Consider the following 27,570-nt stretch of genomic DNA (forward strand, 5'->3'; position numbering starts at 1 on the left):
GAGTCACAATAAATGTACTGACCTATACAGTCCTTTTTCTGATGCCACATGTGTGATATGATAATTTTTCGTCCATGAGGTGTTTCATGTAAGTGTCGATAAAGCAAATCATACAGTCTCCCTTATACCTGTGAGTTGCACTCTGATCAGCAATATGTTTAGTTGGTTTCTTTGGTACTTCTAGAAGTCCTGGTATTAGGCAATAAAAGTGAACTTGATTCACAAGAAGTAGTCTCAAATGGCTAGAAAAGAGTGCGTCAAGAAACAGACATCTCAGCTCATCAGCCCAATTGGTCTGACGGGAGGCATCGGGTTTGAATAGCTACTGGATGTGACTTAAGAGCTCCTAGGAAGCATGACCAACAATGAAATGTGTTTAGGAAGATTCTATAATCAAATGGCAATGTAGGTTTAATACAATAGAGAACAGTTTGCCTTGCAACAAAGATGCAGTACACACATGTTCCTTCAAATGCACCCCCACGTGCCCTCCACAATATACTTACATAGTTGTTAGACTGAAAGAAGATTGCTTGTCGGTTAAAAGGTGAAATGGCTGAATATCAACTCATGATATACTGGGGTATTCAGTGCTACATCTCTTTTAAGGTCAAAAGTGAGAGAAGAAAAAATTGAGAAACAAAAATGTAGAACAATTTAAAAAGTCAGCCAAGAAAGAGCGAAAAAAAAAGAAATTGTTTGAAAGATTTGAAGAGAAAAAGCAAATGGTTAAGGTAATCGAAAGAATGAATTGTGGATAGGATTAGGATAAGGAAAGTCTTTAAGCTAAACTTAGGGTAAGGGTTCATACACTGAGTAGGACGTTTCATTAAGAAGAAGGACAATGTGAAGGTTATGGTGTGATTAAGGATTAGGACCAAGGTTCAGTAGTAGGTTATAGATAATGTAAGAGATTGAAATAGGACAAGGGATAGTCCTTATGCAAGGGTTATATTACAAAGTTGTTCATAGCCGTTGTTTAGTGTTAGGGTTTTTGGTAGAATTAGGGATGGGAGTCTCACAGAGGGGTTACATTTAGGAGTTAGGTGAAAGAAATGTATTTGCAGTTAGGGTTAGGGGGTGGATTTTATATTTAATTGAGAATGCAAATATTCAGCATGTTTAAATGGGAAGAAAATGTTTTCTACTTATGAATATTCCCTTTAAAGTAGACACTTTCTTAATAGGTTTGTCACTGGTGCTGATTATACTTTTTTTGGGTGAGTTTTATATAGCGCAAACTCGACCCGCAGGAATCAGAGTGCTTTACATGAGCACCAGTTGCGTTACAGACGGACACATTCATTTTGTTAGGCATGGGGAGATTAAGTGATTCCCTGCCAAGACTCGAACCCAGTTCCCTAGCTTCGATGTCGACCTCTCTAGCAGTTAGGGCCTGTAGAAGCAGTCCACAGTGCAGACTGAATAGCAATGTGACCCTAAAGCTTCTCAATTAGAGTCCCCTTGGAAGTAAAAAGCCATGGTAATCCTGCACATGCTATTACTCATATCGGGGGGCATTACCACATTGTATATGACCATTACAGTTTATTGTAAGGAAACGCCTCTTGCATGTTCACCCCCACAGCTTTGGACTGATTCTTCAGGGTTATCAATTTTGAGAGTGCACTGAGGCCTGCTAAGCAGACCTCAGTGCTAGAGTTCTAACCTATTATAAAGCGTATATTGAATTGTCTACCCCCAGTTGGCAAGAAGTGGCATACTTCTAAGTCCCTATTATGTGGTACCCAGGGCATGTTAGAGTGTCTACCCAGCGCTGCAGCACTAATTGTGACACCCTGTGCATGACAAGGTACAGAATGCCTCCTAGCCTGCCACTGCTGACTGGAGGTGCAGTGGTAACACTGCTAATCCAACTTTTGCCATTCAAACTAATGGCAAAGCCCCCACTTCCCATAACAATATATGTAAGTCTTCCCCTAAGGAAGGCCTAGCGAGCCATAAGACACGGAGCTGTACATCTTTTTTTTAAAAATCATTCTTTATTGGTTATCAAAAACAACAAGGCAATAAAATCAGAACACACAGATATAAACATATGCCATTAAAAACCTTGCAGTATCAGATTGAGCCCGACTTTTACTGGCCGATCGAATCGCTTAGCTGACTTTTTCAAGTAATACTATCAGCAGCTTCTTGGTTTCCCAATTGCAGCAATGCCTTTCCCCCCTATATTGGACCTTACTTGATGTCCTATATTGTTCATCAGCAAGCCCCATCCTTTGGGACCTTGCCCTATCACTATTCTGGAATTTGCCACTGCAATATAAATAACTGTAACCTGGTCCTGATGATGGCCTAATACTTCTACAAGCCGAAACACCGTTGACTTCCACAGCGGAACTTCTGGCGCCCCCTTCAAGGATACCCTACTTGATTAGTTTCTGTACTCTATATCAATTACTGCCAGGGTATCCTAAATATGTAAAGAATTTTAAACCCCAACTGTTTCTTGTTGCGCCCGTCACTATCACTGTACATACCTCCTCACGTGTCACTTGTGCCGTCACTATCCTTCACAAGCACTTGTGCACAGTATCTTATAGGTTATATCCCATTCAATGTAGCTCAGTGCTATCTTCCCATGTGCTTGTACATATGATGCTTAATATGTCAAACATGTTTATTTACTAAAATACAATTTATTTTAAAAAAAAGAATGTCTCCCTGGTTTTCTCCCATTTTGATTGAACTATCAGCATTTAATTGTGCTACATGAATTTGACCTTTAAATAATACCCTTTCTGGGACATTGTTGTATGTTACACATTGAAAACCTTGCAACACAAGGGTATGAATCCAGAGTAGCACGGTAATTTGTAAGGAGATAATGTCTGTCATGTGGTGTAAAAGCTAGTCCCAGAAGCCCACAAGTAACTTGGTGAAAAAGCAACAAATTCATGAGAGTATGTAGGTCATTCAGAAGTATCTAATATCCAGGGACCTCGTGTTATTGTTTGCTGTGCTCACAGTGTAAAGCGCTCTGATACATTTGGACGATGTACGCACTATACAAAACTCTAAAATGAATAAATAAGTGGATATCAAGGAGGAACTACCAGTCCCATCACCAGGGGCCCAGTCCATGCCAGAGGGATCCAAGAAGGTAGACAGCAGTTTGCCCCAAGTGCAAAGGTCCTAGCCTAGTTTGTCAACAGACCTGCATTTTTTCAATCTCACTTCTTCCACTACGGTCCATTCTGCTACATCATGTTCCCAGCACTCCAGATGTGGGCCAACCATACCCATTCAAGTAATCGCCACACAGCGCTTGGTCAAAACCAGAAGCAGGTGTAGAATTTTAAAAGCCATCTGTGAGAAGTTAGCCTCGCATATGATGTCCACTATTCTAGTGGGCACCTTGCACCAGTCTAACGTCCCTTATTGATGGTGGTTGTAAAGTCAACCTTATAGATAAGCTATCCTAGTGGTAGCATGGACCAGCAGTAATAGGCTAAGACTTCAGAGAGCATGTGAAGCAAGCTGTTTTACCAATTATAATCCCTTGAATACCAAATGAAAGGACACCACACAAGGTATATATCAAAAATAAATGTATTTATTTCTAACACAACCACTCTGCACTCTTTATGAGGTCAGAGGTAAAAGTACATCACAAGTTACTCAATTAGCATACGATAAGTTGCACAAATACAGTTTTGCCCTAGGGGCCTCACAAACCATATACCAAGTAAGTGGTGTAAGAACCATGACAGAAACAGTGAGTAGGCCTAGGTAATCGCTGGGGCTACACTAAGCAACCAAAGGTTAGGAAGTAGGAGGCCCACGGAAGACGCGTGCAGTGTCTAAACACAGTCACGAGTTACCATTGACTTATAATGGAGAACGTAAGAGTTACAAAGTTAATGTTTAAGGGCACTTCCGGACGGACTACGACAAAACCCCTTTAGACTAGGACACTTCGAGAGTCAAGAGAGTGGGGCTGGAGTGCCCCAGCAACTGATTTGAACCGGGCTATGTATGGAGCACCTTGTGTGCCCCAGGCAGTGTCTCAAAAAGCATCTGCTGATGCAGCCCTCCCTATCCCAATACACATCTGCCTGTCTGGGGAGGTGCTGACACCTCCCTGGACAGGAAACCTATTGTCCAGGCCTCCCCTGCCGGAGTTTCGTCCAGCAGCAGGAGGTCAGACTTGTGTCTGTGGCAGCAGCATCCATTTTGTGATGCTGGGGCTCTGTTTAACTTTAACCGGGGGGGGGGTAGTATTCCAAAGTTTTTGACACCTTACACGACATGTTTTGATAAAGCCAAACCAAAGTTAGCATTAACCCCGAGGATTATAATGCACTTAAGAGTATATGGTATGGCTATATCATAGAACAGCTATAAGGAGATGGTCCCGAAAGCTGCAGGGGGGCTCAGTTCATGCTAGGGCACCCTCTCACATAAAACCAAGCACTCTGCCTCCAAAATTGTCAAGGCCTATCATAGGAGTGACTTATAGGTGCATATGTGTCTATATATATGGGTAGATATAGGTATACTATAGCTTAGTAAGGGGTGATTACACCACCTTACCCAAGCTGAGTGATCAGCCTGTGGTGTCAGTTTGGATGGCCAGCCAGGGGTGGCACAATACATGCTGCAGCCCCTGGTAGGCCTTGGATGCACCTATGCCATGGGTACCTAGGGTACACTATACAGGGGCTAACAAAGGTGACCCAATACCCAATCAGGTATGTACCTAAAGTACATGGTATCAATTTAGAGAGAGAACAGCTGGGCTGTGGGTCTGATTAGCAGGCCCACAGCCACACTAAAGTCGAAAAAACTGAAAATCACAGTAAAAAGTGAGGGTGACCATAGGAAGCAGACCCTACTCTCCTACACCATCTTTTGGCCCGTACACTGATGAACATCTTCCAGTAAACACACCCTCTCAACCACACGTTACCAGAAAGCACGCACCTGGGGACAATGCCATGCAAGATGCGGGAAAGGTGCTGTTGTATGACCGCATCTGGGTCAACGATGGGACCTGGAGAGATCAATCCTGTGTAGCCCACATGGTGTCATATATGTTCGATGGGAATAGTGAAAGTGGGTGAGTTTAAACCTTGCGTTAATTGAGACAGTGCATACTAGCCCACATACACATGATCATTGTGAGTCCTCTATCTCCGCCTCCAATTCTCCATTCCAGGCTGCCCTCGCATGAAGGGATAACCCCTCTCCCCCGTCTGCTGAGATAGCCCTGTAAAAGTGCATAACCAGATGTTGCCTCCCGCCATTTCTAACAAGGCCCGGAACGTATAGGACATGGGGGAACCGCCGTAAAAGAGTTCTGGATGTCCCTAGCAATGGCAGAAAGGCTGGCATGCTGGAGGAAGTGCCCAGGCCACAAAGTAAAAGTGTCACAGGCTGTCTCGAAGAAAATTAATTCTGCGTTTAGGAAGAGATCACAGGTAGCCACAGACCTAGGGTGGGCTACCAAGCTTCTAGCATCTGAAGAAGGGTCCTGTCATCTCGAGAGTGGGCAGAATAGTGCACTCTGGGATTTCCAGATGTCACACATAGCCATAAAGTCGTCACCAAGAGGGAGGGAACCTGGTAGCCCTAGTGACCTCATCATCCCCCTGGGCACTTTTAGGCTGAGAATAACTATGGCACCCCGGCAACCTGAACCTTATACCACATCAGAACTGGAACAAGGATGAAAAAAGGACTGCCCTATTGACCCCTGGACTACACAAAGAGAGGCTGCACCGTCTGCTGGACTGCACCTTGGGCTAGCGTAGAGAGGACTGTGGCTCCTGGCTCAGGGAAAAGTTGTGCCCCAGACTAAAGAAGTGACTCCAAGTGTTAGTCTGCTGGCCCCCTGAAACCAGCAACAGGGTAATCAAAGCTGCAGTAGCCCACATTGGCAAGTCAGTGCCCCAAGAGACCGGTCCTTGATGGCCAAAATTTGTACCTGAGTTAGCCAGACCGAGGAGTGTCATCTGGGGCCACATTGGCCACTGAAGAGTGACACCAGCCTCCACCAAAGGATATCACTGGGACCACTGTGTACGAAGACCGGTAGTCCAGCCGCAGTTGAACTTTCACTGTTTTAAAGAGAACTTTGAGGAACCCGACCTCTGTGGCCAAAGTTTCCCCACCTGATCCGTGGACTTAGGCCTTCTCACGGCACCCAGAATATCCTTGAGCATCTTACCTCTTCTGTATTCGCACCATCAGGATCACTCTATTGAAATCTATGGCGGTCGTGTTGTAAAGTTTGGAGCCAAAATAGAAAATGCTTTGGTGGCCAGGTAACTGTCCAAGTACTCTTCATTAGCCCCCCAGACCATCTCCCTGTTGGATTTGGTCACCGAAGCCAGGCCGGAGTAACCGGATTCAACTCTTACACACTTTTCAAACATTTACAAATTTTACAGGTACCAATGCTTGTTTTGGTTGAGCTGAAAATGAACTTCTCTGTAAAAATCTGCGTCTCCAGAACCCTCTGGTGGATTTTGGTCATCTTGGACTCTATACATTCGTAAACATATAATCTATTTTTTTAAACTGGTGTCAGGTGTCTTCTGTGTTGTGTGGCTTTCCTATTTAATTGTTTGGTAATGTTAAAGGATTTACACTAGATCCTTAGTTTAAGCCTTGCAGCTTGTAGCCATAGGTACCCAGGGTTGAGCTGAAGGTTTTACAAATGAGCCTGACTTGAACAAAGACAGTTTTTGCAAGTGTATTACACTGTAAGACTGCACAGCCATACTTTATAAAACACCCAAATCAACACATTTATGACATCTGAAATGAGTATTAACGTGGCATATTTTGTGTTATGTATTGATTTCATCGCTTTTCCCCAAATTCATGCCTGATTTCTTAGAATATTTTCACCTCATTTTATTACCATTTAGGCTCAAAAGAGAAGTTTTGGGTTGCAAACAGGATTAATGGCCTACTTTTAAAGAGGCCCTTAATGTTTTGTACCCCCTTTTTAGGTCTCACCTAGGCAGCGCTTGCTCTGTCTCTTCACGACATGCTGTATTCAGGATATGGGCATTAAGCTCTGCCCATGTTCTGCCCATGTTTTTCATTGGCTCCTTTGACTGTCTTTTGGAAATGTTTTTTTCCCTTGGGTTATTTTCTTTAGTACTCCCTCCTTAGTCTCTTCTTTTTTATTGTTGTAATCTCCCAGAAAGACTACCCCTATTAAATGTAACATTACTCTGTACGTTTTATTTACAGTTTCAAAGCACTCTTTTGTTAATCACTTTTTCGTCATAGCTGGCGTTGCAGGCAGAGCTTCGCTCTTCCACCAACCCTGACTCATCAGATGCTTACCAGGACGCCTGTTTTGTGCACTTCCTGCTCCTGCATTGGCACACACAGCATTTGCTTCTCAGCAGACAGGGCACTTCCCCCTCCAGCTTGTTATCTTTTGTTAACATTGTGTAATTATACATAGTTAAACATTGTTTAATAATATTTATTTGAATTTGTAATTTCTTTTTTACCATAGACATATTTTTTATACAGTCACTAGAACCCAGTTCCTCAGAGCTAAAGTCTGAAGCTTTGCTTGTTACTCTGCAGGTACGGTAATGCACACACCCCCAAACCTAACTCATCAGATGCTTCCAAGGGCACCTGTTCTGTGCACTTCCCCCTCCTGCATTAGCACACACAGCATTTGCATCTATCAGATGTTGGCACAGTGCACTTCCTCCTCCCACTTCTGGTCATCATTAAAAAAATTTAAATTGAATGCCAAAATACTTATGCTGTGCTAGACTTATTGGTGACTAATTTGTCTATCTTGTTCTTAGAATAATACACGTACGTCATGGTCTTCCTAGTATCAATTACCTTTATGAAGTCACAATAGGCATTAAATAGGAGGAGCACTATGTGTTTTTATATTTCATGGGGATACATGTATTTCTTCCACTGGTATATGTGCAATCTGGCATTTTGTTACTGTTGGCCTGCCCACTAATCTCAGAGGTGGCCTCACTGTTAACCCAGGGCGTAGTTTGCGTAGTAGCTCTACCCGTAGCTACGCGAAGTGCACTTCGCACGCTACGCGTAGCTACGCGAACTGCATAGTTTAGTAGGAAAATGCTGTTTGCACTGATTGCACAGTGCCGGATACTTGTCCGCAGTGTGCAATCATAGCAAACGGCATCTTGCACAGTGCAAGCGGTCGTTTTCTGCCGCCTGAGTAAATTTGTACTCGAGCGGCAGCTTTCTTAACGTGGACTGGTAGTTTCTCATCGCGAGCGGTCACGAGCATACACGACCACTAGCAATGAGAAACCTGACCTATCCACGTTGAGAATCTCGCTGGGAGGTTTATTTTCCACGCTCGCGATTGGCAACTTGATGTTGCTGATTGGAGCGTGGAAAAAGTCTCGCCGGAATGTTGATTTTGCTCGCTCGCGGTCGCCAACTTGACGTTGAGGACCGCGAGCAAGCAAAAAATGCCCGCTATGCTATGCGAGGGTAGCCTAGTCTTACGCCCATGGTTACTTACTGTAGAGACTCTAGAATGCTTAAAAAGACATTCTGTTGTGTTGCAATAAATACACTATGCTGCATGTGTCCTCTAGTGCTGCACCCAAGCACACATAATTTGGTAAATTTTATGATGGAAAGAGAATGAGATGACTGAATGACAGTCTGGTCTTTCCTGTCTGTATTCTCCCAGTGGCTACATCGTACCAAGCTTAAGGATATCCTTGTCTGAGGATGTTATACCTTTGGCCTGTCTGTTGAAAGAATGTGCTTAGTTTGATATTATGGCTGAAGTAAGCCAATATAAAAACAAAGACTGTAAATAGTTAGTACACTATGCAGGCACAAAGTTGTGTGCCTTACCAGCCTAGTTGCATTTCAGAGTTGCAAGTGAACGCATCTCCAACTTTAGTTTTGTATGTCATTCATTTATTTATTTAATTTTTATTATTTTTTTTTAAGTCTTTTTATTAGCAAAAAGGACACAAAAAGAAAAAAAAAAACATTACACAATCATTTAAAACAAGCATCAGGTGGATCATATTTTCTCATCACATTAGTCCGAATGTCACATTTGCAGATTTAATAGCAACCATTTACAGACTGTGGGAACCTAGAGATTCCCGCGCTTCAGAAACTGATCGCGGCATCGGCGGTTCACAGATATCTCCCCTGTGGCTATTCCACGCCCCCCAGACCCTCCCCCATTTCTCTGGGCATCCCTGGCCACATTCACAGATTTTTCCCTGAACATACACCAGTCCAAGTCTTTGGCCCATCCAGAAACCCGAGGCGGCTGACTCACACCCCACAGCTGAGCTATATTACTTTTTGCCACCATATATGCAAGTGTAGCCCATTGCTTCTGGCTCTCATTCAGATCTGTGGGTTCCCACACATTCAACAGACATCTACAAGCCTCCAATTGCATGTCTCCCCCAATACCTCTTTCATTTCATCATGGATTTTTCTCCAGAATGTCTGGATCTCCCCACAATGCCAAAGAATATGCATGAAAGTACCGCGTTCACCACATTCCCTCCTACAATCTCCATTCTCCGCATGCCCCATACGCATCAACCGGGGACCAGTGATATACGATCTATGCAAGATCTTTAATTGCACTAAGCGCAGCCTCATCTGGATCTCCACCACCCTCGGGGAGGAAATAGCCACAACCCAATACTCATCGTCCAACTCTAACCCGTCTTCATTCCACTGTACTCTGATTCGACCAAGCGGGTCCTCCATATTATTCACTAATTTCTTATATATTAAGGAGATAGTCTTTTCAGGAAGGTGCCCACCGAGGATCCTATCCTCAAGAGGAGAGGCCTCTGGAAGCATAGCACCCTTGGGTACATGGGCAAGGAGGGCAAGTCTCACCTGCAGATAACTATAGTGTTCAGTATCATGTCAGTATCATGCATACTATATTGTTGCCTGAGGAAATCAAACGTATGTACCTCCCCACCTCCCTACATGTCTTTTATCTGGGCAATCCCTATAAGTTCCTACTTGTCAAATCCCTTGGAGTTCCATAGGCTACCAAGTTTCTCCGAACTAAACAGAGGAGTAGATAGAGTCAGTTTACCCTTCCAGCCCAAGCATCTATTAGCAGGGTGCCACACCTGTACCGCGTGTGACATTGGGCCTGTCAACTTAAATCGCCCTGGCTTGGAGTATAGAGCTCTGCTGATATGTCCACCTGGTGCCTGCCCATGATCCATGGCGTATCCCGGGTCTCCAGGGGGACCGCAGACCACATGGTTCACTGCCGCCAGTTGTGTCACCCAATAATACTTGCATATATCCGGGAGTCCGATTCCCCCGTCATACCACAGGAGAGTTAATTTTGCGAACGCAATTCTGGGCCTGCCGTCCCACAGAAGTTGTCTCTGGAGCATCTCAATCTGTTTAAAATAGGAGACCGGAACCGGGTCCATCGAGTTCTGTAGTGCGTATAGAAATCTAGGCAAGGCCATCATTTTAACCCCTTCGACGCTCATGACGAGCTCAGCTCGTCATGATTTACGGTTCTCGTGCGCTCATGACGAGCTGAGCTCGTCATGTAACGCTGGTTTTTAAAAAGTCAGCGCGCAGCGGGAAAAGCCGCCGCGCGCATGGTGTTAAATAGTTTTGCCCTTCCACGTAATGAAAGGGGCAAGGCCTTCCAGCTCTCTACATCCTTCCGAAACTTGTTCAAGCGAGTGACCAAATTATTGACGTATCTAAGTTTAGGGTCCAGTGTTATGTAGATACCCAGGTATTTAAACCCAATCGTTTCTATTTGGATGGGGCACGACTGCAGGACCACCGGGGGCTTGTCGGCTATGACAAAAAGCACCGACTTTGACCAATAAAATAGTGAAACCTGAATATCTACCAAAAATGGCCAGTACGTCTAAGAAACAAATCAAAGACGCCCTAGGATTGGTAAGGTATAGCAGAATATCATCAGCATATAAAGAGATTTTTTTCCTCCCAGCCTGGCGTCCACCTCAAACACTGTATCGATCTGTCCCATCTAACCCAAGCCCCGAGCGGCTCTAACGCCAATGCGAATAGCAGCGGGGACAGCGGGCAGCCCTGTCTCGTACCCCGCTCCAGTGTGAAATCATTGCAGTTATTGACCATCACTCTGGCGAGGGGGTAGTGTACAGTAGCTGCACCCACCTAATAAATCCCTCTCCGAAACCCAGCTTCGCCAGAACCATGAAAAGATAGTTCCATTCAACCCGGTCTATCGCCATAGTGGCATCTAAGGACACCAATGCTGCCGGTTTCAGTATCTCCGAGGCACCCCCAAGAATTCTGTGTAATCTTCTCTGGTTTAATGCCGTATTTCAGCACGGCATAAAGCCGGATTGATCTGGGTGTATAAGGGTTGAGACCACTTTAACCAATCTAGTAGCAAGCAATTTCATGTCATTTATTTTTATTGGGTTTTAGTCAAGAAGTACAAGTAAGACAGACAAACCCTATTAAGAACTTCTCTTACCCCAATAGAAACAATATTAATCTTTCCAACTTTGTAAATCTCAACTATATAGGGTGGTTGCTCTCCCCTTTTTTTGATTGAGATATGAGATCACAGGCTCCATAACTTGCTAAATAAGTATTCCATACCCAGGGCACTATATGCCAGTTTCTCATGGCTCACATGCAACTACAGTCTCTGTTACTAAATAGTTAAGATATCATCCTTTCCCCATAGACATAAAATTACTCATTGGGTAGCATATAGGAGGTGGGAGATAGCCTTTTCCCTTATTGAATGTAGGGAAAAGCCCCCTCATGACAGGTGTCTTAAAATTACTACTGACGCACATCTCTTTACCTTGCTTTCCGTTGCCTGTTGGACTTTAGTTTTAATGATTCAATTTAAGGGGCCAGAGGCATGAGGTTATTGCTTTAAATGCTTAGTTAGTAATTACTCAGAACAAAGCAGGGCTGTCCGACACATTAGAAATGTTTGAATTGCACTACCAGTCCTATGTGAGCATTGCTGTCATTGAACTTGTAATACACAAAATAATAGGTAATTTTATTAAAGTAAGCACTGACTTGAATTGCTGTCTAGAAAATCCAAAAGAAGTAGAGTGAAAAAAGAAACTTGTGGATATAAGAGTTTTCGATATAAGAATGCTGTTTGAGACTGACTTATATGTACCTAAACTTTCAGAAATGCAATTATGTGTATGTGTCTTAATCTTCTGGTTTTGAAATCTTGTCTGCTGCCCTAACCTCGTAACTGTGGACTGAATCTAAAAGACTGTTTTTCTTCTTTTCCATATACTGGTAGAAGATCTTTTGATATATTCAGTTCTCCTTTGCCTCTTGTTCCTTTTTCCAATGGGACCATTGTTTTTCTGTATCATAAGCTACCCAGGTCCTTCGGGTAAATTTTTGGTTACCTCATTGTTTTGTGATTATGAATGATCTTAAGTCTCTTAGAGTAGCTGATGTAAGCTGTGATTTCCAAAGCTTGCAAGTCATTTCGTATCACTAAGTGAGCTTGCCTCAGCATTGTTGATGCTCATAGGTCAGGAAACTTCAAACCTCCTCTCTGTGTGTACTGAATCCGAGTCCCTCTGGTCACTCGAGTTGTCATCTATTAAGGCTTAACTATGTCCCACAAATGGTTCTAGTCTTGCGCTAGAGGCTCACTTACAATGCTGATTCAGGTTCATTTCCACATTTGCCTTCATGTGACCACTGAAACCAATATATGACCTGCCTCCATCACTTCTATCTGTTCCTTGTTTTTCTCTGGGTGGCAGATTTGACCCAGTGCTGCTCCGGGTATGCCGTCAATTTTGCATTTCAACCTCTTGGCCCCCATACATTCAATTTAAAGATTTGGAGGTTCATCTTGTGCACAATATTGACAACACAGCACTCAAGCATTTATAATGGCTTTGACGTTGAGGGGTCTAAAATGGACAGATACTTGTACCTCAATCCCTAAAACTATGATTGTCAAAGCTGCATCTGTGTCCATTTGTTAACTTTCTAAAACTATTAATGATATTGTTTCCCTCTACGATAAATCATTCAACCAGCATATGCATGACCGCACAAGTAGAGGAGCACTTAAAGTTTACACTCCTATAGCTTCATTGGTGTGTAGAGTTGACCTGCTATTTTAGCAGTGTTGTATGTGTAGATTGATTGCAAACAATTGTGGTTGCCAAATCACAAAACAATGTAGTGTCCTGCGAGGAATGGGGTTTCTTAATTCACACCAGTTTCTCAGCGGCAGTGTAGTACTAAACAAAACGAGCTCATAACATGGCCAGTTTTGTTTTCAGATCAGCTAAAAATCCTTTAAACAAAGGAGTTTTGTAAACTTCAAAACTATGGAAAAGTTTGAATAGTGTAGATATTCTTCAGACACAGTTTTCTCCTTCTCTACTTTTGTTATATATATATCCACAACAAAGTTCCCACAAAGAGAAGGGTCCACTCAGGCAGGTATGGCTTTTCATTTATTCTGGAAACTTCTGCTCGAGTCCACAATGGAAAAGAGACTACAAATTGTGGATACATTTTAATCATACAAAACCATTGAAATTCCTCGTTATAGTTAGTTGTACTCACTATAACTCGCGCGCCCGCAACCCACTACTGATGATGTCACATATTACATCATTCATGACCTGGTCAGTGACATCACTGATGACATCACTGATGACATCTCAAATGACATCACTGATGACATCACTGATGACATCATCCAGTGAATGTGGTTTGCTTTGATATTTAAATATGTATTATAAATGCACTACTTTGCATTGAAGAATGAGTGGCCCCTTGCGCCTCCGGAACGTCACTTTTTGTGACGTTCCGGTGGCGCAGAAGACTTAGTGATATTTATCAGGAAAGACTGGGCCACTTTTTGTGGCGTAATCCTGCCTGATAAATATCAGTACCTTTAATGCAGTGCCCTGTGTTAAAGGGGCGTGCAATGAGTGTTGCTGGGGGCGTTCCCAGCAGCATCCATGGACCTGAGTAATTTATAGCATCCTCAAACTCAGTCTTTCAAAAATTCCAAAGTATAGGACATGATAATCCAAATCCAAATGTTTCTCAAGAAAAGTAATAAACCGTGTCCGTGGGTCATATCTGCCCAAACGCCGATATTCCGAACGATTGAAAATGACTTTTCTTGAGAAACATTTGGATTTGGATTATCATGTCCTATACTTTGGAATTTTTGAAAGACTGACTTTGAGGATGCTATAAATTACTCAAGTCTGCCTGAATTGTGTGGGTAAAATTGATACCTAGTCACTTTGAATAAGAATGTACTTATGACTCGTCTAACATTTGGAAGAAATATCTAGTTATATGACAAGACTTGAAGGAAATAAGAGCACCCTGAAGAAGTTCAGAACGAAACGCGTCGGCTGGCTGTGGTACATAAACTTAAGGAAAATAAAAGCATTTAAATATACACCAAGATTCAGCACTTCAATAAGGACTCTAAGGGATATGATTTGATTGGACTTGTGCAAGTGGTGCTGTGCCAAACTTTGGAATATTCTCCACTACTCTCTACTACTCACTCTCTACTACTCCACTAGTCTCTAATACTCACTCTCTAATACTCATTCTCTACTACTCTACTACTCTCTACTACTCTCTCTCTACTACTCACTCCCTACTACTCACTATCTACTATTCTCTACTACTCACTCTCTACTACTCACTCTCTACTACTCTCTCTCTACTACTCACTCTTTACTACTCACTCTCTACTACTCTCTACTACTTACTCTCTACTACTCACTCTCTACTACTCTCTCTCTACTACTCTCTATTACTCACTCTCTACTACTCACTCTACTACTCACTCTACTACTCACTCTATACTACTCTCTACTACTCACTCTCTACTGCTCTCTCTACTACTCTCTACTACTCACTCTACTACTCACTGTCTACTACTCTCTACTATTCTATCTCTCTTCTAATCACTCTCTACTACTCACTCTCTACTACTCTCTACTACTCACTCTCTAATACTCACTCTCTACTACTCTCTACTACTCACTGTTTACTACTCTCTACTACTAACTCCCTACTGCTCTCTACTACTCACTCTACTACTTACTCTCTACTACTCTCTACTACTCACTCTCTACTACTCACTCTCTACTGCTCTCTACTTCTCACTCTACTATTCACTCTACTACTCTCTACTACTCACTCTCTGCTACTCTCTCTGCTGCTCTCTACTACTCTCTACTACTCACTCTCTACTCTATATTACTCACTCTCTACTCTCTACCTCTCTCTACTTCTCTCTCTGCTAGTCTCTACCTCTCTACCTCTACCTCTCTACCTCTACACCTCTACCTCTCTACCTCTCTCTACACGCACACATATACACATATATATGCATATATATGCATATGCATTTATATATATGTATGTGTATATATATATACATACTTATGTAAACATATATAATCTGCATATCTATATACATACAAATATAAATATAAATGCATGCATACATATACATATATGCATACATATGCATGTTATTTACATGAAAGTTTGAAAACACTAATAAAAGCAAAGCTAAAAAGCCACCTCATTACAAACAGAATGGCTTTAACTTAAACGAGGGCGAGATCTATTGCATTTTCAATGCTTGTTTACTTTGGTTACATCAAGAAGGCGTTCAGATGTGTCACACATTTGCCATAAATTCTGAATGTTAGCACTCTAGTTGCTCATTAGATCACTGTAGTAAAGCTACTGCTCACCAGGGAAGTCTGCTGCTGGTATTCAAAGTGCATGTTTCAGTCTGCATGTCAGAATTTTTTTATGAAATAGAAGAGGATTTGAGAAGTCACTCAAAATGTGCCCTATTTTTTCTTTCTGAAGCACTAATCATACTTTCTATGGCAAAATGAACCCCCTCATTTTGTTCCTTTTCAAATTAAATGTTTTCAGGCTTACCACTTCTTTCCAATCAAGATGGCTTCTGGTGTGCCATACTTTTGTCATAAGTAAGACTGTTAGCGCTCTAGTTGTTCTTTAGAACACTCTGGGACATTCTGTCATTGGGCTATACTTGGGCTACAGCTGGGTGATATTTGGGCTACATTTGGGCTCTTTTGTCCCTGGTGGCCATCTTGGGAGACTGCATGTCAGAATCGTTTAATGAAATAGAAGAGGATTTGAGAAGTCACTCAAAATGTGCCCTATTTTTTCTTTCTGCAGCACTAATCATACTTTCCATGGCAAAATATACCCCCTCATTTTGTTCCTTTTAAAATTAAATATTTTAAGAGTTATGACTTTATTCCAATCAAGATGGCTTCAGGTGTGCCATACCATTGTAATAAGTAGGACTGTTACCGCTCTAGTCGTTCTTTAGAACACTCTGGGAAGCTGCAGTAGAAACCAAAGGAATCAAGTGACAGTCTCTGTCCTTGTTGGATGTGCATCTTTTACTGAGAATGTCAGACTTCATTCTCACATAACTGAGAAAGATAATGTGAATTTACAGAAAATATGCTTTCAGTTTAGCTTATAGATCCCCTTACAAACCACTGTGGGAAACGCATGAGATAATAGTTTTGTTTCAAACATGATTCATGATATCCCAGCAGAAGGCTTTTTCACATGGTAAAATCACCTTAGAACAGACCACAATTCCTAAAATGAGTATGGTGCCATCAACAAATGATTTATAATGTAACTAAAGTCCTAAAACCTTCTATTAACTGCAATGCTTTTTAATGAGGTGTTATCATGTATATTGGTCCCAAGATGGCTGCCAACACTTGTTGGATGAAGTGCTGACAGCCAATCAGATCTCACAATGAGATGTGTGGTTAGGCTCGGCCCATATATATACATTTTTATTTTTTTATTTTCTTAGGAACTACTGGAGGGATTTACACTATTTAACCAAAAGGGTGATCTGCGTACCAGACCCTACAATTTTCCCAAATTTGGTGTAATTCCGTTCAGCGGTTCGGGCTGTAGCCGTGTCTAATCGTCCTATGGAAATTAAAGTGGGGAAAACATGTTTTGGGACCCCCCCTTTTATCTCGGCCCCCGCTTGATGAATCTTTCCGAGACTTTCAGGGAAGGAGCGGAGTGGAGGGGGCCATCTTCTTTGACAAATTCGCGAAGATTCAACAACCGGCGCCAAAGTTATTCCCAATAGAATGTTGCGGTTTCCTATGGAAACTAGGTCCTAACTATAACTACCTACTGGCGACCGCCAGTAGGTAATATATATATATATGAACAAGCCTGCTGGTCAGGCGAAACGCGTCCGAGGGCTACATGAAATAAAATTCTATGGTCAGCACACAGTCTCGTCACCTGTAGTTTTTCTGCTTGAAAGGTGAAGTGTTGCCAGGACCCGACTTCGGAGGTCCTTTTTCTTGACGAGACACCCGCTGTTCTGGCAGGCGGCAGTTTCTTTCTGAAGTGAAGAGAAGTGGAATATATATATATATATAATATGTTTTTTTCAGTGAATTTCGAAGGTTTTGTAAATACTAATTCCTAACTATGGTGTCGATTAGGATGGCGGACGGACCTGCGTCCGTCCGCCACCCCGAGGTGAAGGGACCGTCCGCAGGGGAAACGGCATTCCCTCCATAGGAATTAGGATGTGACCGCCACCCTGGCGGTCACATCCTGTATATTTAACATTGCGGCAGGTGCTGCTTAAAGCAGCACCCTCCGCCAAGTAAAAAATGCATGCTTTGCATGTGCATGCACAAAGCGGCAGGCACCGCTAAGTGCCTGCCGCTTTGTGCATGCACATGCAGGGGGGTACCATAGGTACCCCCCATGTGCACCCCCCCCCACATCCTGGGGGCCCGCAAGAAGCAAAGGTCCACATGCTTTTCCACTGCGGAATATCCGCCGCGGAAAAGCATGTCTCCGCACCCATCATAATATGGCTGCCGGTGTCTTGCAGACACCACCACCATATTGTGGTCCACACCCCGCGGATCAGCGGCGGACGGACCTGCCATCCGGCGCTGATCCCACCGCCATCATAATCTGGCGGTGGGTGTTTTCAAGGACCGCGGCGGTGAATCCGCATCCTCCGGGCCGGTGGTGGCTTCCACCGGCCCGGAGGATGCGGATTCACCGCCATCATAATCGACCCCTATATAAGGCCTGAAACCTATGTTTTTTTCAGTGAATTTCGAAGGTTTTGTAAATGACAATTTTTAAATGTATTAATTATTATATTTATTTTTTTGATACTGATTTACTACATTTTTTGAACTATTTATTTTTAGATATTTTATTTTTAAAATTACATAATAATTACATTATACATTACATTACAAAATATACTTTCTCAGAATGAATTACTTTAGTGTAAATACTTTGCAAATATGCAATAGAATTTTAAGTACAGTAGTTACAGTTGTTGCAATGGGCAACACAATTTCAAACACTATGCAACATTAACCTCAATGTGAATTTCTAGTTAAATGCAATTAGTTACTTTATGGATTACTTTTCTAACCACAGGACTGGATCCTAGGTTCAGTCCTTGGACATCTCCTGTAAACAGTTGAGTAAAAGTGTTTTCGTTTCAGTAGTGATTTTTAAGGAATATTATTGTATTTTAAAAGTTGACACTTCGAAAAATGTTCACATAGAATCCCCAATTTTATCCTATAGCAGGAAATTCCTTTAGCAGGTAAGTAGTGCTATTGCCACTTTTTCTTACTCAGTGGTGGATCCTGGATCCAGCACTGGTGCATCTCCTGTAAACAGTTGAAAGAATGCGTTTAAGTCATACAGGCAATTGTTTTGGGATATTTTTAGTTTTTGAAAATAGCCACTTGAAAACTTTTCTGTTGAAAACCAGACAATGGATTCCTATGGAAGGAATTACAAGTTACTGGCAAGTATGGTTAGAATTACTTTTCAGGGTCAGTGCTGGGCTAAAAGATGCAGCACTGGGTTCTCTCCTGATAACAGGTGAGTAAATTGGAATTCGTAGTTCGGCTGATTTTAGAGTAATATTTGTACAATTCAAAAATCAACACTTAGAAACTTTTCTGGTGAAAACCACACAATGGATTCCTTGGGAAGGAAATACAAGTTACTGGTAAGTATGCTTAGAATTACTTTCCAGGGTCAGTGCTGGGCTAAAAGATGCAGCACTGGGTTCTCTCCGAATAACAGGTGAGTAAATCGGAATTCGTAGTTCGGCTGACTTTAGAGGAATATTTGTACAATGGTGAAGGAAGGGGGCAGGGCTTGAGGTGACATGTATGCAAACACGCCCCTGTGGCGTGTTTTAAGTTGGAAAATTAATTCCTCTTCAATCCTGCAGTCCCATGGGGGCCAACTAGCCCACCAGGTACCTCCAGTATGCGCCAGGGAGTAGGTCTGGGGATAGATCTAAATGGGGATGCACTTTCTTTACATTGTTTCTTTCCATCTCCTCATTTCCCTTCGCCCCCTGTGTCAGTCATTCTCCTGCCTTCAGTTTCCCCCCTGAATTGTCTCTGATCAATGGTTGCACAACACTATCCATAGCCGGTATGGTGGTGGCACTTTGATCGATTGTACCCTCCCTTTCCCCCATCCTTCCAATATTTTTCAAATGATTACTCCTCTCTATCTTGTCATCAATGTTGCCCAAGGTACACATTATCACTCCCTCTGCCTTCCCCAGTCTCTGTTCAATTGCATTAAGTCTGTCCACAAGGGGCTCCAGCAGAGCTGTTAGGAGGGCCCCTATTTTCCTCCAGAATGTTTCCTCATTCTGCATTGGGCCCAGTGCAGTCACTGGGTCAGCACTATTTGTGACGGTCCCCCCTGACTGGGCTCCTTGAAAGATATTGGCATTTAAGGGGTCGTCAATAATGATCTCCTTCCTAGTGCCTTGACACCCATTCTTAGACTTCTTTCCATTATATTGAGTCCCAGCTCGGGTTGCTCCTTGCTTTCTTTTCACAGTTGTCCCCTTCGAATGCGCAGCTGGTGAGCGGGCCTCCTCCTGAGCTACTACTGCCCCTGATGCTGAAGTTGTAGGTACGTTCAACCCTATGCCCCGAGGTATAGAGGGGTCTTGGATGTCCTGTATACTTGGGGTATCTTCCTGCAATGCAATTACCATGGTGGTCTGGCCTTGTTTATCTGGCGTGCGCGCGTTCGTGATGGCCCCCAAAGATGATCTATTTGAAAATACTGGGCCCATCGAGAGGCGGCGTTCCGTAAGTGCAATCTCGTGTGCCAGAACTGAGGAGGCTCTCGTGAAAAATTGATCAAGGGTCCCTGCGACATACCCTGTTCCAGATCCTTTCCTCCCTGTTCCATTACGCGCTGACATAGTGTAACTAATACAAATAACAGTGGTAAAAAATTTAAATGGTGTGGTTGTTACCTCTTGCAATGTCCAGGGCCTTAGAGGGGGGTCCAGCCCAGCTTCTACCAGTCTCTAACGGGCTCAAACGGGCTTACCCTTGGCCCGGGCTTCGCCTGGCACACACCCGCACGCGTCTCGCGGGGCAGGAGGTAAGGCGTGCTCAAATACCTCCGGAGCAAACAAGGGAGGGTCTGCGGGTCTGCTCCGTGGCCCGATGTCTCCTGGGCTCTGTAGTGCAGCCAAAGTCCCCAAGGCTTAGGCGATGCGCCTCCTTATAATTCCAAGTCTGGCGTGGGTAAGTTCAGGGCTATGTTATGCCTTTATAGTTCCAAGTCTGGTGTGGGTAGGTTCAGGGCTATGTTATGCCCCTGTCTAGGTCAATATGCGCATCAAGTTTCAAGTTTGTTTATTTATGATAACAGAACTCTCACGAGATCCACATAAAAGACATAGTAATACATTCAATAAAATCATAGATAAAAGTACAAACAAGTACATAAAATGAGAATACAGAGGAATCAAGGCATCTAAATTACCACTTAATACAAATCCAGGAAACATTTGAAAAATTTGTACAGTTTAAAGCAAAACATTTCATTGGGGGGATTGATCATGGCCGAACTAAAAGCGGAGGCAGACAGAATATTCAATTGAAGGCAAATGGGTCTTAGCCATTTTCGCCTATAAGACATCAGAGCTGGGCAGACAAAAATAACATGGAGCAAGTCCTGATCATTCATATGACAAAAATCACAGACAGCTGATGAACCATACCATCTGGACAAGAGCAATTTCAAAGGGAGTAAATCCTGTCTTACTAGAAACATTAGGCGTCTGACACCATGAGGAATGTTCCAATGAACATATGGTTGTGCTTTCCTCACCAGACAGGAGTCGCTAACTGGAGTAACACCCTTTTTCAAAGTGCGGAGCTCTATATCCAGTCTAAACCCTAGTTCCCACGAGGAAGACTTCAAAAGGGTTTTTAACTGATATGGTGACAAAGAAAATAAAACAGCTTTATCCAGTTGTAAATGACTCACAGCATATCTACATTTTTTTATAATTAGTGAATAATCGTTAAAATTTCCCAGCAACTCAGTTTTTATAAAATGTCTTAACGTGCCTGGCTCACCCCTTGCTAGGCTGAAAACCCAGCGCACGATCCCCGCCAAACCTTGGACCCAGCTACGAAGTAAGCCGAATTCCTGTCTAAGAGCAGCTGTTGAACTAGCTGTAGTGACGGATACAAGGCTACATAAAATTTTTCCTTCCGAGGAATTTAAAAAGCTCCAGTTTTTTATATCAATTAGCTCTATTCCATAGAGTAAGGAGGCAGGGATTTTTGCTCGAAATACATCTAGTAGTATCGAAAAATGCCTTCTACCTGTAGCCTTATATAAGGATAACAAACTCTTTCCCTGGACAATAGCTTTCCGGGAATTATTAGCTATATGAGCTTTTTCGCTTAAATTACTCATAACAATTTTACCAAGGAAGGTATAAGATTTCACTGTTTCCAATTTTTGGCCCGCCACAGTCCAAAGAAAGTTCGCATATTTAATTTTCTTCCTACCCGACATACACATCACTTTGCTTTTTGCAATATTTATCAGCAGAAAATGTTTTCCTGCATACCTATATAAGGCATGCAGGCGATTATTCAGTCCCTTAGGCGTTAGGTCAAGAATCAAAATATCATCCGCATACATAAGGCATACAATTGGTGAACCCCCCAGGATCGGAGCAATACCTGAACATGCAGAGAGGACCTGAGGTAAATCAACTATATAAAGGGAAAACAGCAGAGGAGCCAGCAGGCAACCCTGCTTTAACCCGTTGGACGTGTGAATGGTTCTAGATAGTCCTCTTTCCCCGCCTAGCAACACTCTGCACCAGGTGTCCGAATACAGGGCACGGACTAATTTAATAAGAAAGGATGGCATCCCTAAATCGAGTAACTTTCTCCACAGCAATGTTCTGTCCACTTTATCGAAAGCTGTGGAGAAGTCGATGAAGGCGCCATAAACTCGTCCTCCACGAACTTTAACATATTTCTCCGTTATAACCTGGAGAGCAGTCAAGTTATCTAAAGTACTGTGCTTTTGCCTAAAGCCAGTTTGTGCTTTTGCCTAAAGCCAATAGGCGCATCAATTCCCAATTCCTTCTGGTCCACGTAAGGAGCTGCTCCCCCTGTGGAAAAGCAATCAATTTCCTTTTTGGAAGCGAGAGCAGGGTAACCTGCTCTCTCTTCCAAATAGGAAAGCAGTTTGCAATGACAGGGTGGGAGCCGCGAGGCTCTCGCCCTGTCATTGCAAACTACAGTGTCCCGGGGGTGGGCACCCCGTGACACTGCAGGAGCCGGCCCTGGGGGTGGCGGTCCCCAGGGCCTAGATAAGGCCCCCCCCTCATATATATATATATATATATTTTTTCTTTTTATTAAACAAGGTCAGCCAACATTACAGTACAGAAGTAATGTCTCAACTCCGATAGTACACCAGGGGGAAAAAGGGAAAAACACATGATTAGGGACATCAGCGTCCCCTCGCTAGATAGACAGTCTTTTCCCTAAACATACACCAGTCTAAGTTGTTTTCCTATACTTCCAAGGTGGGAGGCTGTGAGGCTCCCCACAGTTGGGAAATGTTCCTTTTCGCTATCATGTAGCCCAGTGTAGCCCACTGTGTCTGTGCCGAGTTTAGGTTGGTTGGCTCCCCTATAATCAGGAGGCCCCTCCTCGTGTCCGGCATCAACGAGATCCCCAACACCCTACGTATAATGTCATGAATTTTGCGCCAGTATTCGGTGATGTGTGTACATTCCCAAATGATGTGGAGAAAGGTACTAGTCAGACCACACTGATGCCTACAAAGAGTGGAATCCAGCAGCCCCATATGCACCAGCCGGGGACCCGTGACATAGACCCTATGCAGCACCTTTAGTTGTACCAGCCTCAGCTGAGCCAGAATAGCTACCTCTTTTGGGGAGCACACTGCCATCTGCCAATCCTCGTCATCCAATTCTATCCCATCTTGGACCCACTTGGTCCTCATCACTCCAAGGGGATCAGCTTTATGATGAATTATCTTCTTATATATTAGGGAAATCGTTTTTTCGGGGATGTGGCCATCGAGGATCCTATCTTCAAGTGGTGAATCCACTGGGAGCTCAACGTCTCTGGGCAGCGCAGCCTGGAGCGAATGCCGGACTTGCGCGTAACGAAAATATTCAGAGTTCGTCAATTTATATTCCGCCTGCATTTCTATGAATGATTTGATCCTCCCTTTACCCCAGACATCACCAATGGTAGAGATCCCTATTAGGTCCCATTTGTCGAACCCTTTTGTCCTCCAAAGCTTGCCCAGTTTCTCCGATTCAAAGAGTGGGGTGGCCAAAGTTAGTTTATCTCTCCACCCTAAGGAACTGGTGGCATCATGGCAGATCCGGACGGCATGCTTGGTTGGCCCTGTCAAGTCCAGTCTCGTCAGCTTCGAGTACAGCGCCCTGCTATATCCCCCCCCAGGGAGAAGCCATTTATCCATGGCATAGGCCGGATCCGCCCCTGGAACGTACGTGCAGTGGTTAATCGCTGCCAGCTGGGAAGCCTAATAGTACCGTCTGATATCCGGGAGGGCAATGCCTCCGTCATACCAGGGAAGAGTAAGCCTAGTTAAGGCAATACGGGGTCTGCCCTCCCATAGTAGACTATGCTGCAGCCCCTCGACGTCTCGAAAATAACTGTCCGGCATGACATCCAAGGTGTTCTGAAGGGCATAAAGGAAGCGAGGCAGAGCCATCATTTTGAAGAGGGCCGCCCGACCCAAAAGGGAGAGAGGGAGTCTCTTCCAGTTAGCAATATCGCTCCTGAGCCTCTGCAATGGGGAAAGGAGGTTTCGGGCATACCTTGCTGCGGGGTCCAGAGAAATGTAAATTCCTAAATATTTTAACCCATCCGTATTGATTTGTATGGGTTAATTCCGAGGGGGGCCGGAGGGTCACCCTTCAACACAAACAATAGGGACTTCCCCCAATTAATGGAGATTCCCGAATTCCTGCCAAAAGATGCCAAGACGTCAAAAACCACAATAAGGGACTTCCACAATAAGGGACTTCGTCTGCGTATAAGGATATTCGATCCTCCCATTTCGAGGGCCATCGCAAACCCCGAATAGATGGTTCCCAACACAGCCAGGCCACTAGCGACTCCAGGGTCAATGCAAAAAGGAGGGGGCACAGGGGGCATCCCTGACGGGTGCCCCGACTGAGCAAAAATGGCGCCGAAAACCTATTGTTTACAACTATTTGGGACATCGGTTGAGAATATAGCAGACGCACCCAGCTAATAAACCCGGGGCCGAACCCAAACTTAGTCAGAACCGCCCACAAATAGGACCATTCGATGGTATCGAAGGCCATGGTTGCATCGAGTGAAGCAATTACAGCAGGTTCACTCAATGTATGGGCTCTAGCAATTACCCCGTGTAGTCTTCTCAAATTTAGGGCCGTATTTCTGTGGGACATAAAGCCCGACTGATCCGAGTGAATCAAGCTGCTCACAACTTTTACCAATCTATTCGACAAAAGCTTGGCCAAAATCTTCAGCTCTGCGTTAAGTAAGGAAATAGGCCTGTATGAGGAACAATGAGTTTTGACCTTACCCTCTTTGTAAATTACGACCACCGACACCACCCTCTGGTCCCCAGGCAAGGTCCCTCCATCCTGTGACTCAATATACATGTCTTTCAAGTAGGGAGCTAGCTTATCCGGCCTGAGCTTATAGAGTTCAATTGGGAGCCCGTTTGGGCCCTGCGCCTTCCCAGAATTCAGGGAACGAATTGCTAGTGCAATCTCGTCTGAGGTTAGGGCACTATCCATGAAGTCCCGGTCCTCCGAGGAGTGACACAGGAGCTGAATATTCCGGAGTAGTAGGTGAGAGTCATCCTCCGAACGAGCAAAAACCACAGTGTAAACTGTCTGAAAATGGGTTGCGAACCTATCGACTATGGCCTGTGGGTCCGGAAGCAAGATGCCCACCTCCGAGAGGAGTTCAGGGAATGGACGGCTGGCCTAGTCCTTTTTGTCTAACCACGCAATGAGTTTCCCCACTTTATCACCCAGGTCATAAAGCCTGCCCTGCTGTTCCCTGCCCAGAGTCTTGGCCCTATCCGTGGCCAGCGATTTGTAGTCATGCTGCTTAAGGCTGAGGAGATGCAATTTGGCCTGCGTCACTCCTAGTTCTAAATCCCTTTCAAGCAAACCGATCTCAGTCTCCAGATCTAACAACTCTCTGTTCCTTTCTTTCTTTGAGCACGCTATGAGTGAGAGGGCCTGAACCCTGATAACTGTCTTAAAGGCCTCCCACAGGGACATCATTTATGAGGAAGTAGTCGTCCAAAGCTTTAATAAGGTCCTTACGAATTTTGGGATTTCGCAAGTACCAAGGATTAATAGGGGCTACTTTACTGGCTGTTCCCCGATTAATAGTCACGTGGACCCACAGCGGTGAGTGATCAGAAATTCTCCTAGCCAGGTGTGTGACATCAGTTATGTAAGATGCTTGTGAGGGAAGAACTAAACAATAATCGAGTCTGGAAAGGCTATTATATGCCCCGAGTGAAATGTGTATTGCTTTTGATCAGGGTGAAGTAATCTCCAGCTATCGACCAGTCCCAATGCCTCCATAAAATCCGGCAACAACCGCTTAGCTCCTCCCATGTCCCGTGGGGATGTCTGTCAAGAACCCCAGAGACGACCGCATTAAAATTGCCCCCCAGTATCAGGAGGCCCTCCGGAAGATTAAGCAAAAGCCTCCCCAAGTCTGCAAATGTGGTGCCCTGCAGCCCTGGTGAAACATAGACTGACAGGAGGGTAATGTTATGTCCTTCCCACGTGCCCGTGACCCCAACATACCTACCCCTGTCATCCTCCCACACGCAAGCAATTACCAGTGGGAATGCCCTGCGCATCAAAATGCCCACTCCTCTGGAGCCTGACGTGAAACCTGAATGCGCCACTAGCTTAAACCCCATTCTATGCAGGGCTTTGCACAAGTTCCCCACAAGATGCGTCTCCTGGAGCAGAGCCACGTCTGGCGATTGCCTCTTGAGGTACTGAAGGACCACCCCGCGCTTAATCTTGTCCCCCAACCCTTTCACGGTCCAGCTCAAAAGCAGAACTTCCCTACCCCCCATCATGTACATAGAAAGATCGACAGTACTCTGTATGCTGCATAACAATCAAGTGCAATGTGCTGACAAGGCTGACAAACCCCCCAACAATAACGCAATTAACAACCCACCCAAAAGGTGAAACTACCTGTCCACCCCAACTCCCCCTTACCCCGCTGCCCTGACCACTAGGCTTAGAACTGCCCATTGAAAACTGCAGAGTACCTGTCGCCCCAAACATTCAAAAGAAAGAACACAAAAGGTACTTAGGGGATAGAGTCCAGGAGCCCCGGTCAGAACCCAAGCGGCCATAGTATTTAGTCCAAAGAAACACAATTATGCAGTTACCAAGCTCCACACCCTTCCAGTCAAATCTAGGATATGTCACACTCCCCCCTTCCCACATACCCCTCCACCCCCCCACGCATCATCAACATCTTAACTGGCAGCTCATTCAGGAAGGCTGGGCATCCGCACCACCATCTTCTCCCTTGTCCGCCGGGGCCTGAGCACTCCGATATTCGAGCCAGTCCATCACCGACTCTGGCTGATCAAAAAACCAAGCCTGGCCTTCCGCCTCAACTCTAAGACGGGCAGGGAACAGCATTGAGTACTTCATGCCTCTCTCCCAAAGGTCTCGCTTTACTGAGAGAAAGGTTTTCCTCTGCTTTTGTACTCTTTGCGTGAAGTCAGGCAAGAAAGAGATGGCCGCATTCTCGTACCGGAGGGGGGAACCGGCCCTCGAGCTCTGAAGTATAGCGTCTCTGTCACAGTAGTTTAAAACTCGGGCCAACATGGGCCGCCGGATGCGACCGGTCCGGGACGGCCGCTCGGGACCCTGTGCGCCAGTTCAATGACAAAAAACTTACTGAGGCCCTTCGGTTTCAGATGCTTGAGGATAAGATCTTCCACAAAGAGGTCTGGGGCTTGACCTTCTGTCCTTTCAGGCACACCCAAAATGCGTAGGGTATTGCGGGGAATACGGCCCTCATAGTCATCCAGCTTGAGGTCGAA

The 27,570-nt window shown here is 44.3% G+C and overlaps 1 protein-coding gene across 1 annotated transcript in view; it reads left to right on the plus strand.

Annotated features, from left to right (window-relative positions):
- The window catches only part of SYNE1 (spectrin repeat containing nuclear envelope protein 1), a 2,319,318-nt gene that overhangs the window by 1,088,747 nt on the left and 1,203,001 nt on the right, over nt 1-27,570 (plus strand). The window lies entirely within an intron of this gene.

The sequence above is a fragment of the Lissotriton vulgaris genome, chromosome 6 (genome assembly GCF_964263255.1).
Source record: "Lissotriton vulgaris chromosome 6, aLisVul1.2, whole genome shotgun sequence".
NCBI classification, from domain to species: Eukaryota; Metazoa; Chordata; class Amphibia; order Caudata; family Salamandridae; genus Lissotriton; species Lissotriton vulgaris.